This window comes from Thermobia domestica, chromosome 12 (genome assembly GCF_964235325.1).
Source record: "Thermobia domestica chromosome 12, izTheDome1.hap1.1, whole genome shotgun sequence".
NCBI classification, from domain to species: domain Eukaryota; kingdom Metazoa; phylum Arthropoda; class Insecta; order Zygentoma; family Lepismatidae; genus Thermobia; species Thermobia domestica.
Window position 1 is genome coordinate 41,626,016 of NC_137465.1, and position 12,529 is coordinate 41,638,544.

The 12,529-nt window shown below is 36.6% G+C and overlaps 1 protein-coding gene across 1 annotated transcript in view; it reads left to right on the forward strand.

The window, feature by feature from the left end:
• Positions 1-12,529, forward strand: part of epsilonCOP (coatomer subunit epsilon) — a 45,232-nt gene that overhangs the window by 8,586 nt on the left and 24,117 nt on the right. The gene's annotated exons all lie outside the window — the stretch shown is intronic.

Here is a 12,529-nt window from a genome sequence, read left to right on the forward strand (position 1 = left end):
TTACTCTCCTCAATTATACATTTCCTAGCAATAACAGAACCTACTTTAATCCAGACAGAGTCGTGATCTGTAATGGAAAGATTGTTACATCACTAGATATACGATCTTTTGTTATATTTGTAAATATATTGTCAAGACAGGCTAATCCTCTAGTTGGTTTGTCATTCGTATAGTAGAAGTTGTACTCTCTAAGTAAGTTACATAATCCGGATACACTGCGTTTGACCTGCTTTACATCGAAGTGGGAGTTTACATCACCCCCAACAACAATACTAAAATACTTCCACTAGTTCTACTTATAAAATTAAATATTTTCTCAAGATTTTCTAGGAAAATAACGGGGTTTCCGTCAGGTGACCTATAAACAGATACTATAACTAACTTAAGCTCTTCAATACAGATACCTGTGACCTCAAAATGTAGTTCATTACATAAATAGTCTACATTTCATCATATATGACTTTTTTACATAAATTGCTACACATCCGCGTTTATGTTTTTCTCTACTATAACTATTGGCTACATAATAATCATCCATCACAATATATGGTATTTCATTTTCATGACACCAATGTTCTCTTACACCAAGAACGTCAAACATATTATCTTTAGCATAAACGTTTACAGCCAGCTGTTTGTTATTTAAACCTTGTACATTAAGAAAACCTATTTTTAGGTCAAAATTCGTATCGTCTTCACTCAAGTCAGTCATAGACGTAGTATTATTATTGTTAATAGCCTTCCTTTTTGAATTAGTATATTGTTCCATAATATGATTCCTAATACAGTGGAACCTCTCTAAAGCGGACAGCTGTGGGGAATCAAAAATTGTCCGCTATAGAGAGGTGTCCGCCTTAGAGAGGTTTCAATATTTTCTTACGTAAATTAATAAACAAGGTAATATGCAATTAAAAAGAAAAATGTTTTTGCATGAATCACGTATTTATAAATATTACCAAAATGTTACTGTACCTGCATTATCTTGCGCCATCCAATTCAAGGCACAACATGGGAATAAGATGTTATAGTTCTCTGCACTTTACACTTATCGCTACTTACTACGTTTTCGGTGTGTTGCTTTAATTTGTGAGTTAATTGCAGTCCAGCAATGACTTTTTTAAAAAGACAATATGCGTACCCGTGGTCAAAAATGCCAAACTTGTCTTCTGTTTGGTTAGAGATTCCAGCGCTAGTAGAATGATGAGTCATCCCAAACAGTGGGCAACTGTCAATCACTTTTGTTTCTGAAACAGGTTGGGTGGGAGTGGAATGCAAGCAAAGGATATAAGGGTGCTGTGAAACAAATACCCTTCCTCTGGGTTGCTGAACAGACAGTTGAGGAGGCAAAATGTTGTCACACCCACATGTTCTTCCTTGGTGACATACGTATGAATTACTAAAAGTGTACTTTTACTGCACTTTATAACTTGTTTCTAGAGAAAATGTCCGTAATACGGAGGTAAATAATACATATAAAAGACAAGAAAGACTGTCCGTGTCCGTACTAGAGAGTGTCCGCTTTAGAGAGGTTTGCCAATATGTTTTTTCCTATTACAGTGTTTGGGGATTACAAAATGTGTCCGTTATGGGAGGTGTCCGCTTTATAGAGGTGTCCGTTAGTAGAGGTTTCACTGTATTAGTGTTATTTAGCTTGTACGAAACTGGCCAAACTTCATCTTGAATCAGCTGGGCCTTTAATTCACGTTTCCCTGTTCATTACTCAGTGATAATTTTATGATTCATACTCGAGTACCTGTTTTCAATAACTTTACCGATAGACTCACACAACTTCCTTTTACCATAAACATTAAAGTGCTGACCGTGTCTAGTGTGAAGCATTCTGTCAGCTTTATTGATATTTACCACCGTTACATTCTTAAAATGTTTACATATTTTACTGTACACAATGTTTGCTTTTTCTACTTCTTTATTAACAATTGACCAGTCTACAAGATCATGTTTATGTGGAATACCCATAACGATCACGTTCGTGTGTGTTAGACCTGCCAAAGTTTTCCGTAGTGTAGCAGCGGCGGCTTCTGTCTCGTTACTTGCAACATCATTCGCACCTCCCAAGAGTACAACAAAGTCTTTATCCGTTAGCTTAGCACAATTATTCCTTACCTCTGTCACAATTTTATCGAATTTCGCCCCTGGTTTCACCCATGCTTCTGTATCAAACTTCTTATCATGGCTCATATCTCTTAATATTGTAGAAATTCCACGACCATAACTATTTGCATAGATCTTGATTTTATTATTTCTTACATTTGTCCTATTATCCTTGCACTTTAACTTGATCACTATGTCGCCTTGCACTACCGGCACTGAGTTTTCTTCGTCTACATCTTCTATTTCGGTTAGTACGGAATATCTATTTGATGTAAGAACACTAATGCAAGGCTCACTGTTTGAAATTTCTATATGCCTAGACCTACGCGGTTTTATTTTTTGCCACCCGGTCTCTACTACCATATTATCCACATCCACATTCGTTTTCCAGTTACTCACACCATGCCTAACTTGCCTCTCTTCCACAGAAGTATATTCTTGCTTGATTTTCACAATATCACCTTTCAAAATATTAATAACTTCTTTCAAAGACACAATTTCATCTAATAGTTCACTTATCAGATCCCTATTATCACATTCACAGTTCGATTTTCTTTTGTTTTCACACCTTTGAGTAGACGCCATTGTCATTTGTAAGCATCCTTCCCAATGCTAGTCATTTTTTGGAATATTATCCGCTCTAACTTCACAACATTTATCAAAATGATACCATCTATCACAGTTATCACATATAATTCCGTTTCTAACTATTTTGTAGCATTTCGCACAACTAGCATTCCTTATAACTTTGTCTTTGCGAACGCGATCTTGACACCACTGCACTATACAACGCCATCTTACTCTTAGTCCTCAACAACTCAATGCATAACTTAACCCTCTTTCATATTCACTCGTTTATTTTAAGCATCGTATAACACTTGTAATGATTTTAGAGTAGTAAGCCTACACTTGTACAGATAAAATACAGCTATATTATTTACTATTTAATTCTGCCGCTTCCAGAAATTTGATTCATATATATATATACTTTTCTCTATACAGAGAATCGAATTTTACCTGTAAATTTTGCGGTAAGAGTGCACTTTGAGCAGAACATTCGAGTGTAAGATAAAATCTCCCCGGACGAAACACCCCCAAAAGACACAGGGTAGGACATAATTTCCCCGTGAAAAAATACGCCTAGGACAAAATCTCCCCGGAGAAATTCCTCCGAAAAAGTGACTTTTAATGAATAATATAATAATAATAATAGTAATATAGTATTCATGTGATATAAGTTGACATCTGTACAGCAGGTACCATCATGTCTCTTCTATCAACACACTTTTAGCAGTAAACATCAAAACAACACTGTAAAGGTTCTCCGTTGAAAGCAAGACATTAAAAAATAAACTGGAGGAGGCGATTTGTTATCGCTCAAAAGCGCTAGACACCTGCAAATGCATAAATATGTCGCTGACCTTTATTAAAGGCATTTCCACCTTCTTTAGGAAATATTATCTGATGTTTTAAGCGGCTACTGAACAAGAGAAATGCTTTTTTTTTTTCTGATTTAAAACCAAACAAAAGATAATTAGAATCATATAGTATTATTGTTCCATCGATCTTACTCCAAATAAGCTACATCACATCATAATACAAAGAATAAAGATTCTTTTTCTTTTTTATAAAATTACGGAAAAAAACTAATTTATCTTAACTTGAAAACAAAACAAAATTCAAAGAAAGCAAATTAAATGAGGAAGAATCGAACTGACAATTCCTGTAAATACTTTCGTTAGTATGTATATAGCTTACTCAATCTTTAAAAGTCGATTAGAACGGAATGTGTAGGAAACGTAATGTAAAATTTCCAATTACACAGGGGCCCTGGGTGTACAGTCCCTCTAGCCTCCCCCCCTTAAATGGACCCTGCCTCTTACACTTTCTCCAAATATTACACCAGGGGCTTCACGAGACGATCCGGCACGTTTCTTCATACTGTGCTGTTTCGCGGAGACTAGAAGATGAAAAGGAAACTTTACTTCTAGTTAAGCAAAGAGAAATTATAAATTGTCTTCAATCAGATTACCATATTAAATTTAATGATTATACCGAGTGGTAAACGAAAAAAAAAAAAAATAGTACATGAGTAGTACTCTTCTGCTATGACAAATATGGGCGTATATGTTTTCACTTGATTGGATTTTGGCAATCTTAACTACTGAATAGCCACATTTCTGAACCAGAAATGAATTATTCCCCATAAAATCGCACTCATGGGTAATGTGTAAATACAGTTTCAAGAATAGGCACTAATGTAGAAGGGATGCTTTTTCCCAGATATTCGCTGTCTACATAGGTAAAAATAAACAACATATAAATATAAATGGACTTACCTCAATCTTCGTACCATCCGGCAGATGGTTATACCCATTGGATTTTACAACTTTAGTCACCGCATTGTCCGATGTTGTTGCTCCTAATCAATTTTACATTTTCTTCCGGTTAGAAGTCCAGCAATTATTATCGCGTGCATTTTTTTTTCTTTGTTGGTTTAGTATATATAAATCCATTGAACAGAAGGGCTTGAGGAAGTAACAGAGACTTCATTAAAAGTTACTTTTCCGATGGGAATTTGTCCGGGGGGATTTTGTCGTAGGCGCATTTTTTCACGGGAGGATTGTCCTACCCGGTGTCTTTTGGGGAGATTTTGTCCGGGGGGAATTTGTCCGAATACCGAACATTCATAGGAGCCATACCGAAACGAAGCAAAGAGTGTACTATTTAAAACTACAGTATATGTATCTCCACGAGCTTCCACGTCGAAAATGGCCTGAAACAAGGGGATGCGTTGTCGCCATTATTATTTAACTTTGTGCTGGAATACGCCATAAGGAAAATCAAAGATAGCAACCAGGGCCTAGAGTTGAACGGCATTCACCAGGTTATGGCATATGCTGATGATGTAAATTTAATAGGGGATGATAGGAGAACAGTAGAAATAAATGCAGAGATCTTATTAAACGCTTGCAGGGACATGGGTTTAGAAGTAAATGCAGAGAAAACTAAATACATGGAAGTGCGTCGGGACCGTAATACGGCAAATTGTGGAGGCGTTAAAATATTAAATAATGCTTTTGATAAAGTGGATACTTTCAAATATTTAGGATCAATATTAACAGACGAAAATCATATTCACGAAGAAATTAAATGTCGACTAAAAGCAGGGAATTCGTGTTACTATTCGGTTCAAAATCTCTTGTCGTCGCGAATTCTGTCGAGGAATTTGAAGCTTAAAATATATAAAACGATAATCATGCCTGTTGTTCTGTATGGTTGTGAAACATGGTCGCTTACTCTGAGGGAAGAACATAGACTGAAAGTATTTGAGAACAGGATCCTGAGAAGAATATTCGGACCCAAGAGGAACGAGAATGGGGAATGGCGGAAGCTTCATAACGAGGAACTACATAGTTTATACGGTTTACCCAACATTGTTAGGGTCGTCAAGTCTAGGAGGCTTAGGTGGGCAGGTCATGTAGCTAGAATGGAAGAAAGTAGAAACACTTTCAAAGTCTTGACTGGTAGACCCATAGGAAAACGACCATTAGGAAGACCTAGGCGCAGATGGGAGGACAATATTAAGATGGATCTCGCAGAGATAGGAATACAAAGTAGAAACTGGATGCAATTAGCTAAGGATAGAAGTCAGTGGAGAGCTTTTGTGAACGCGGCACTGAACCTCCGGGTTCCATAGGCCATAGAGTTAGTTAGTATATGTATCTCAAGTTTACTGCTCGACTGTGGTGCTTTACACACCAGTTCGTTTTAAATTAATGCATGTTTTGTGTTGATGTATATATACCTTACATGATATGATAGATATGTATATGATAGAATACCAACGATTTAATTAATAAATTGATGCAGTACTTCATTTAAATTCGCTTCAAAATAGTTTTCCTAACTTCAGAATAACTCCAGCTAGTGTTCAAAAGTTACTTTAGCTTTCCTAAGGATATAAAAGTAGCTGTTTTACCGAATACTGAAATTTTTATTGGTAGCTGTATATTTTAAGATTGAAGAATAGATCGTTAACAAGGGTAGGTATGCGGATTACCCGGTTATTGAACCGATGAAGGACTACAGGAAAAGATGGGTGAAATAATTGATACTGGGGAACAATCTAGAATGAAAATCAACAGTCAAGAAATCGAAAATCGTGAGAATATTCCATGGAAACACTCCTTACAGGTCAGAGTAGAATAAAGAGAGCTCGAGAAGATTGATCATCTCAAATATCTGGGAATATTTTGAAGAAAAACGCTTACTGGATCAGAGATGTCAGGTCAAGAATTGTTGTAGCCAAAGAAACATTAAAAAAAAAAAAAGCTGCCTTAATATTGGACTAAGGAAGAAGTTAGCCAGGTGCTGTATATGAAGTATTGGACTGTATGAATCGGAGACATGGATAATATAGTTTCTTGGAATTGGAGAAAGTTAGAGAAGAAATATTTAGAGAGCTTCGAAGTGTAGTGTTGGAGGAAGATGGAAAATATAAAATGGACGGAAAGTAACAAACGAAGATGTTTTACAAGGGTTAAGATTTTCTTCTTCATAATGTCATAGAAGGAAAGCGTGGTGTAGGCATAGGCGCCGACATGAGGAAAACATTGGGGGGGCTCAACCACTGTAAACAGGAACAAGAAATTTGTTAGATGTAGGGTTAGTTGGTTGAAAACCAACTGATTTTAGTCAGTGATGGATTTAGGCACCTTCCAGCTGAGCCCCCCCCCCCTCAATTCAGGTAAACAGCTTTCATTCGTTTTCTCCCCAGCGGCGCAAATCGAGGGACGGGCAAGACATTCTGCCGTAGTATTTTTTCATAAGCGATGTTCAAAGTATTTATGAAATTGAAAAGCAATGCTGTGGAGAATCAGGGGAACAGAGTTGTCTTCAACGTTGGGAGGTGGGTAGATTTGAAGGTTATTTTGGGGGCTGGAGGAGATGAGACTCATATTACGGTATTTGAATCTGATTTCTAAGGTGAACCTGTTGTATATTACATATCAGGCGATGAAGTAGTAGTACATATCAGTATTACAAACCAGTGCCTTGAACAAATTCTGAAATCTGAATACATGCATATTTATAATTGGTATGTTTCTACTTAGACAAAAAAACACATTTCAAATCGGATTATTGGGGGACAGTCCCCCCAGTTCCAAGATTGGAGGGAACATGTCCCCCTCAGCACCCTGGGATTTGCGCCAGTGTTTCTCCCTATTTTCGTTCCTCGTTGCTGCGCGCCAGCAATGAACTACTGACAGCTCGTTACAATATCACGTGTGCCTTTGGTGCAGAGTCCCGAGTTCGATTCCCGATGGGACAGCATTGAACGACAGTGGGTCGGATTTCACCTTAAATTGTAGGTCCACGTCTCATATAGCCGCGCTGCTGTAAAGATACGCAGAATGATAACTCAATTCAACAATATAGTTGCAACAATTCAGAAACGACAATGGCTAATAATTCATTATAACCAATAAACTGTTTAGCCTTTTATCGCATAGAATAATAGGTTTAGTTAATTTCTCAACGGACATCGATGGAACATGACTATTTGGCCTTAAATGAGAAGTGTCCGTAAAAGGAAGTGTTTTCTCCCACAACACATATTTTTGCAGGGAAGGACAAAAAAAAGTGTTCACATTATGGGGCTGTCCGTTAAGAGATGTTTCACTGTATAAATATTGCCAACATTTGAATGATACAGTACGACTTTCTGCACCTATATTTACTTGTAAAATAGATATAATATTAAGATATGACTACCAAATTTTAAATTTCTCATTAAATTCTAATATTATGTTAATCTAAACTCACTTGTGTTTAATTGACACTTTCTTCCATCCAGGTGCAAGTTTGTAGGCGGCAAACGGAGAATTACTTCTTTAACATAGCAAAGGTTTGCCTGTGGATTTCGATGCGCATTATAAATTCGTCTGCAATAAGATCAAGATCGAGTCCTGCAGAAAGTTCTTGATGACATTTTAAAATTGCTAACGCGTTGAGCAGTTTTTGTTCCATAATAGATCGTAGATAGGACTTTAGTCGTCTTAAAGAAGACCCCGCTGTGCAAGTGGTGGATGGTAGCTAAACAAACAAACAAACAAAAAAAAAAAAAAAAAAAAAAACGATGGAATATGTATCCCTATTGTCAATCACTGACATAGTTTCATTCTGCACTTTTTTCGTTCTCAGTACAAAACGATCCATTTTCCAAATTTGCAATTAACACTATTTACCAGTAAATAGTGAATGAATAAATAAAACTAAAACACTTCACTAAAACTCACATTCCTCTTCTTCTAGAAAACAAACGATAACAAGTCACCAGAATAACGGTTTTCTTTTTTCTGTCAACACCAGCGATAAACTAAAACACCGACACGACACGAATTCTTCGGAACAAGAAACAAGGGATGTATACGTTATTGTCTGCGTTTTCTCCACAAAATGATCAAAACCCAATATGTGAAAAATATAGAAAGAAAGAAAATCAGAAGAAAGGGACGGAGGCAGCTTTGATTTTGTGCAACCAAGGGTCATAAACCCCTATTTCTGCAAACAGGGGTCATACACCTCTACATACAGTAGCATCTGTAGCAGGGGAAAGTTCAGTGGGCTTACAGAATTCCTAGGAAAAAAGGCCCACTATACTTGTCCTTACATCATATACAGTACTAATAAAACAACGGTAATTCTTTTTCTCTCTGTTTGCTTTGATACTCCAGGACGACAATGCTCATCAGTCCAGTCATCAATAAAACGTAAGAACCATATAATCTCTTTCCTCTTTTCAATAAAAATTCTGAACTAAATACTGTTCTGAAAATGAAGATGCACCTGAGTAGTCAGTTTTCAAAAAACACTAAGTCTGGAAAAAGTATTTTGAAGAAATAAAAATACGAAAACAGAACTGAAACCTTGAGGGGGCTCAGCCCCCTCATCGGTAACATTGGGGGGGGGGGCTGAAGGGGACTGAGCCCCCAGGTTCCGGCGCCTATGGGTGTAGCAAGAAGGTTACAACACATCGGTGATTTGAAAAATACAAGAAAGTATTGGGAATTAAAAGAGAAAGCATTAGATTGAGAAACGTGCATGAAACATTCCCAGGTTCGAACCTAAGAAAGGAAAAAAAGAAAAACCCTCATTTGCCGTAGGATCTGCCGACAGGCAAAATACTTAATAATAACACTAATAATAATAATAATAATTACTTCTACTTAGTACTTGATTTCTCTAGAATGCTATTGGAGACGCGGTAACGGAATAGAGTTCTCATCTTCGGGTCCATGATCCAATTCCAGCTCTCACCAGCAAGCCAATCGTGGAACATTAAACTTTAAAAAAAACTGCAATTTCAAAGAATGTCAGAAATAGTAACGTTTTATTTAGCTGTATATAGCAGAATAGCTTTTATGAATATTATAAATAGGTGTACCTCTGAGAAGGTTATAGAATCGAAAACTAGCTTTATCCAGAATGTTTAATTTAGAGGGGGTTTAATGAAAATGAAGTGAAATATTTAAGTTTTACGTCCCACGGTTATGCCGGTTAGGCTAAAGGAGACGGTGAAGATGAGAAATGAATGAAATGGTGGAATGAAGAAAGTGAGAGGAAACGGGAGAACCTCGAGAAAACCCACGAGGACGATGTTTGTCCACCACAAAGTCCACACGGTGCAAGCTGGGATCGAACGAGGGACCCCAAGCACCAGAGGGGTTTAATGAGGATACCAGGATCGGGACTATTTGTCCCTGATACAAGTCCATGGCTCGAATTTCTTCCGCAAACAAGAACTGCCAACTACTATAGAATTGAAAACTAGAAGTATGAATATGTGTTAATTATTGAAAAACAAGTAAAAGCTACGGAAAATTCAATTGAAAAACTATCATAAGCGTAAAAATAATACATAGAGTTAAATAGACTAGAAGAAAAAAAAACTCAAGAGAATCGTCATAAAACCTGTCATAAATAGAAACAAGAACACAGATCATAAAAACAAGATTATAAATCATCATACGTCAAGGAATATTAGCCAGTCGAAGTCCTCGGAGGTCAGAGTATTGTAATTATTTTACAACAATGTGCTGAATATTCAGCGATATATTTCTCACAATATGAAGGGCCAACGCTAAAGACCTACACGCCTTATAGTAGTGTCCGATTTCAAATGATCCCTGCTTCAAACTAGAGGTTTTAGGGACATCCGTGTAAATAATCAAATTCTGAAATTGATTTTAAACAACGTGTATTTAGAGTATATATACTGTATATTGTATATAATATATATTGCAAATTAGGCACATTCTATCACAGTATAATGATATAAATCTAAAGTTGTGAACAGCAAACAGAAGTATAAGTATGTCATAAGAATATTTTATTCTACACAAAATAATTTGTGAGCAATAGTTTTCTTCTTTGATATATTTACGTATAACTAACTTTGATATTGGAATGATATTCGCATTCAGTCTTTCTTTTAGGTATCCTACCCGATTTTTGAATTTGTCAATTTTGCATTGTACTAATCTTTGTATGTTCTGGTAATGATGAAACAATACTCATTCATCTGCTACTATATTTCAGGCATAATACATGATGGCTTTCATCGGGATGTATTTAAAGCTGAACAAAAAAAAAGGTTGTACTATTAACAGCCTAGAATATACTTCAGTACCAATAACTTCTAGTAAGAATCGAAATACTCCAGTGTTTTACGAAATGATGAAAACACTCTGTTAATGTCTTTTTATGTACTCCGTATATATTATATGTATGACTTAACAGTGCACTATTTAATTTATATATATATATATATATATATATATATATATATATATATATATATATATATATATATACGAGGTGTGGCAATTAAATAACGAGACTGGTGTCATAAATGTGATGTATTGCAAAGAAAGTTATTACAATTAACTGTTAACCCCTTCCATTGTTCAAAGTAATGCTGTAGGTCATCAGATGTCATCCTGTTCAACAACTCTGCCGTTTTTCGTTTCATCTCTTCCACAGACTGAAAATGTGTTCCCTTCAATGCACTTTTCACTTTTGGCAATAGATAAAAGTCACAGGGAGCCAGGTCTGGGGAATACAGAGGATGATCGAGCACAGGAATGCACTTGGCTGCTAAAAACTGCTTCACAGAAAGAGCATTATGAGCAGACGCATTGTCTTGGTGGAGGATCCATGCATCGTTCTTCCACAAATCCGGTCTCTTCTTCCTTATTCTTTCCCTCAGCTTGATTAGGACTTCTTTGTAGTAGGTCTGATTCACCGTTTGACCCTGAGGCACCTATTCAGTCATGATGATACCCCTGATCTCCAAAAAAAAAAAAAACTATGAGCATTGCCTTCACTGTCGACTTGCTCATTCGTGCTTTTTTCATTCTTGGCGATGAGGGAGTCTTCCAGTGCATGGATTGACGCTTAGTCTCGGAGTCATACTGGAAAATCCATGTTTCATCACATGTGATGACACGACTTAGCAAGTCTGGTTCTGCTTTGAGTCGTTCCATGACGTTACAGCAAATAGTCTTTCAAATGTCTTTTTGTTCCTGAGAGAGGGTTTTCGGGACAATTTTTGCAAAAAACTTTTTTCATGTTTAAATTGTCATGCAAAATTTGTCTTACTGTTAAAGTTCGTCATGTCTGCGATCATCCGAATGCTCAGACGTCTGTCTTTCGGCACAAGTTCATTAATTTTTTTTTTTTTTTTTTTAACATTTTCGTCCTTTTTTGAACTCAAAAGGCGGCCGGGTCGTTCATCTACAACCTCCTCCCTACATTCTAAAAATCGTTTATGCCATTCGAAAACTCGCGCACGTGACATAGCATTATCATCATACACCTCTTTTAACATTGCACAACATTCCGTCTTTCTTTTTTCTTTTTCTTTTCTTTCTTTCTTTCTTTTTTTTTTTTAATCACCAGAAATTTGATGTTAATGCGCTGCTCAACTTTACTGTTCACCATGATTCCGGTACTACTACAGAACACTGTCCTCTTCATGCAAGCCTGCAAAGAAAAAAAAAAGCTTTCAGAATCATGAAACAAACAGTGGCTGCTCATGAAGGTTCAAGATAAACACATCATTAGCTATCTTCCCCCCACGATCCTGCGCGACAGGAGGTGGGCAGTCTCGTTATTTAATTGACACACCTCGTATATATACAGTATGGCACTAAATTCGTTGTACGAAAACAGAGGAGTGATTCCTGGGAGTAAAACAAATAAAAACGTTTCAATAAACATAGGGCGAAAACCCCATCGTTTACGTATTATAGGCTGCCGAAATCATGAAAAAATGAATTTTAAAGGTTCATAGCTCCAAAACTATGGGACCTACCGTGGTCGGGTCAAGACTTCACTTAGGAACTAGTAT